At 43.6% G+C, this 4,075-nt stretch overlaps 1 pseudogene; it reads left to right on the top strand.

Moving 5' to 3' along the window:
- The first annotated feature begins 2,504 nt into the window (after positions 1-2,504).
- LOC146052152 (uncharacterized) lies at positions 2,505-3,719 on the top strand (annotated as a pseudogene).
- The last annotated feature ends 356 nt before the right edge of the window (positions 3,720-4,075 follow it).

Below are 4,075 nucleotides of genomic sequence, written 5' to 3'. Positions count from 1 at the left end.
GCAAACTTTGATAATACTGAGGTATTTGGACAGTGAGTATCGTGTTTCTTTTTCTTTATTCCTAGTCTGGGGATAATTGCTTCTTACAAACCTTTCCAGCTTGGCAGCAGCTGCAGCCTGTCCTGTTTTCCCCATCTTATGGCTCTCACCCAATGACTTACTGGATCAAGTATCACCCTGTTACACACAGAGTTATTATTATTCTTTGCCCCCTTTTTGGGGGCTACGTGTGTCCCCCAACTTATTTGTCCACACCTCCTGCTACATGCAATAGCTCACATGGGCTTTCAAGGCACCTTTCTACAATTCTATGATACAGAGGGTAAAAAACAGCTTTTTACAGTCTTTAGGGTTCTCACGACTTCCACTGCTTCTTAGTATCTCAGCTGGTACTTCTGCTTTATAGGATTTATTCACTTGGTATGTTTCCACTTGCTTCCAATTGGCGGCTCACACCCGGCGCTTGCCACATACGCCAGAGTGGGTGCGGTTTCCTGTGCCTCAATCATATGGGAATTCTGTATAACTGCAAGGTCACCCTGTATTCAGCAGTGCTACTTTAGCAATGAGGGCAGTGTTCCCTCTAAGCTGTGCACCTGTGCATGCGTACACAACTCACCGAGCATGCGCACAGACAGTACAAGAGCGGGCAAAAAGCAGCAGTGGTCCCCTTTTTGCAGTTGTGGACTAAATCAATGTATGTTTCACCCATTAACTACATGTGCTGTGTTTTGAATGTTTAATATAATTTTGAAGAAAAGTTAACACAAATGCTGAACTTCCTTTTCCAGTTATATATAGAAGTGACGCACAAAAATAAAAAATGTCCTGCCAAAGGCCAGTGAGGGAGCAGGGATCCCGGCAATGACAGACCCCCAGTTACACCAGGCAGGGCAGCCCTTTTACCCACCATGTGTGACCACCCCACCTTCCCAGTTCACCAAGATATAAGGTTCAACTTATTTGAAGGCAGGGGTTGCCCTGGATATGAAATCCATATTTATTGTGGTGGCCCGGCAAGGGGTACCTCTGTCCTCTAAGATTGTGGGGGTTCATCAGGGGACTGGGCGGCTGCAGTGCACTTCCTGTTGCCCAGCATCAGTGTCCTGTGCCCAGGGTCTCTGCACGCTGACAAGCTGTGCACCATGTGTGGGACCAGGAGGGCGCAGAGAGGACACCGGAACAGACGTCACATGCCTGAGGTCATAGTGGATATCTATTCCACCTCCTTCTCAGCACCTCTGTCTTGCGGCATCACACCCCATTGCTCCAGACTTCTGCCCTACACCATCTGCTCTGAGGTCATGCCCCAAGACTAGCCCCGGCTTCCCTGTACTTGAGCATGCAAAGATTTCTTATGGAATGATTAACAAGTATGGGATGATTGAAATTGTATGGGATTGCCCAAAATCTACTTACCTTCCTTTGATATAATGGTAAACTGACTTACTATAAAATCAGCATCATTAAAGATGGTTAAAGATGGGATCAACTAAAACAGAATTTAGTCTCAGCATCCTCCGCAATTTGATATAGAGAAAATACTTTCAGATTATATGTCCGTTGGTATATGACCCCTGTGAGGATATCTCGCATTTTCCCAAATGCATCCAACTCTTGCTGGAGAGTTTGCGGATTGAGAGGCATTCTGCTCCATATTTCCTGGGAATGTTCTAGAGTAACTTGTCTCTGGAAAGCTTTATATTGCACATAAGGGAGATAGATGTCCCGGTTTTCCTCTCGTTTTTCTTACTACCTCAAAGCATACCAGACATCCCAAAACCAACTCAAAAGCTCATTTGGCATACGATTGGTGCAGTCAAAATTAAAATAGCTTGTCACTGAAAATCACAAACTATTCCCTCTATGACTGCAATATCGGCAGCTATCTGGGACATGTATCATATGGAATACATCTCCAGTATTGTTGAAGATAATACCTCATCCTTTATAGTAATGATGGGGAACCTTTTTTGTGGCAAGGGCCGTTTTGTAATTGGGTAAAATCCTTAGGGGGCCATATATTAAAATGCCACTACAAATGTCACTGCAGCAGCCATCCCACGCTCCGGCGGCTGCCGCTGATCGGAACTCCCAGTCTCCTGCTGCTGCAGCATCCCTCTCATGAGATTTCCCCACTACTTGACTCCGACCCAAAATTTTTCAATAAACAAATTATGCTAAAAAATATATAAAAATTGTAAATGACATGGACATATTTAAAATGGTATATTAATATACATAATGTTTTATATATAAAGTAACCCTATTACAGTGATAGTAAAATTACAATGGTAGAGCTTTTAAAATATATATTTTTTTTCTTGCAGGACAAATAAGTAACAGGATTCTTATTTGGAAGACGCCTTGGAAAGCAACACAACAGTCAGATCAATCCACCTACACCATTTCTTCCTGCAAATCTGGGGGACTCACTAAAGCTACTTTCATTTTATACATAGTAGAAACCTTCTGCAGCTAATTTGTTTCTCATCTAATACATGATGAGTCTGACAGGAGAGAGACCACATCTGTGCTCTGAGTGTGACAAATGCTTTACATATAAATCACAGCTTCTCATCCATCAGAGGAGTCACACAGGAGAGAGTCCACATCTGTGCTCTGAGTGTGACAAACGCTTTACATATAAATCACAGCTTCTCACACATCAGAGGAGTCACACCGGAGAGAGACCACATTTGTGCTCTGAGTGTGACAAACGCTTTACATGTAAATCACAGCTTCTCAGACATCAGAGGATTCACACAGGAGAGAGACCACATCTGTGCTCTGAGTGTGACAAATGCTTTACATGTAAATCACAGCTTCTCATCCATCAGAGGAGTCACACAGGAGAGAAACCATATCTGTGCTCTGAGTGTGACAAATGCTTTACATGTAAATCACAGCTTCTCATCCATCAGAGGAGTCACACAGGAGAGAGACCATATCTGTGCTCTGAGTGTGACAAATGCTTTACATGTAAAAAAAATCTTCGCATCCATCAGAGGAGTCACACAGGAGAGAAACCATATCTGTGCTTTGAGTGTGACAAATGCTTTACATGTAAAAAAAATCTTCGCATCCATCAGAGGAGTCACACAGGTGAGAGACCACATCTGTGCTCTGAGTGTGACAAATGCTTTACATATAAATCACAGCTTCTAATCCATCAGAGGAGTCACACAGGAGAGAGTTTACATTTGTGCTCTGAGTGTGACAAATGCTTTACATGTAAATCACAGCTTCTCATCCATCAGAGGAGTCACACAGGAGAGAGACCGTTTACATGTTCTGAATGTAGCAAGTGTTTTACAGTAAAGTCACATCTTGTTAGACATCAGAGGAGTCACACGGGAGAGAAACCATTTAGTTGCTCAGAATGCAGCAAGTGTTTTACCAGTAAACTTAGTCTACTTACACATCAGAGGAGTCACACTGGAGAGAAACCATTTAGTTGCTCTGAATGCAGCAAGTGTTTTACACAGAAGTCTGACCTGATTATACATCAGAGGAGTCACACATGAGAGAAACCATTTAGTTGCTCTGAATGCAGCAAGTGTTTTACAAGTAAGCATCATCTAGTTACACATCAGAGGAGTCACACTGGAGAGAGACCATTTAAATGCTCTGAATGCAGCAAATGTTTTACAAGTAAGCGTGATCTAGCTACACATCAGAGGAGTCACACTGGACAGAAGTCATTTACAATGCTCTGAGGACCTGAATGTATTACGTGTTCCTCATGTTCCCTTGTATCCCTGCAATGGGGATGATACAAATGTCTGTGGGGGGCAGCTTTCAGGGCTGGTCACCTGAGAGAGAAATTCAATTGTTGTTGTATTAGGGCACCCTCCCAATGACCCCCCCTCACTTCTGCAATCCCAAAAACCTTATCCACATAAATACACAACCCACCCCCCCTCTTTCCTGTGCACTATGGAACGCCAGATCCATCTGCAACAAACTCCCTGCCATCCATGACCTATTCATCTCTAGAGCATTCCACCTCCTTGCTATCACCGAGACCTGGCTCTCCACCTCTGATTCTGTCTCTCCAGCTGCTCTCTCCCAC

Source organism: Crinia signifera, unplaced genomic scaffold (genome assembly GCF_055691185.1).
Source record: "Crinia signifera unplaced genomic scaffold, ASM5569118v1 HAP2_SCAFFOLD_109, whole genome shotgun sequence".
NCBI lineage: Eukaryota > Metazoa > Chordata > Amphibia > Anura > Myobatrachidae > Crinia > Crinia signifera.
Note: the sequence above shows the minus strand (reverse complement) of the source record. Positions and strands in the feature narration are given on the sequence as shown.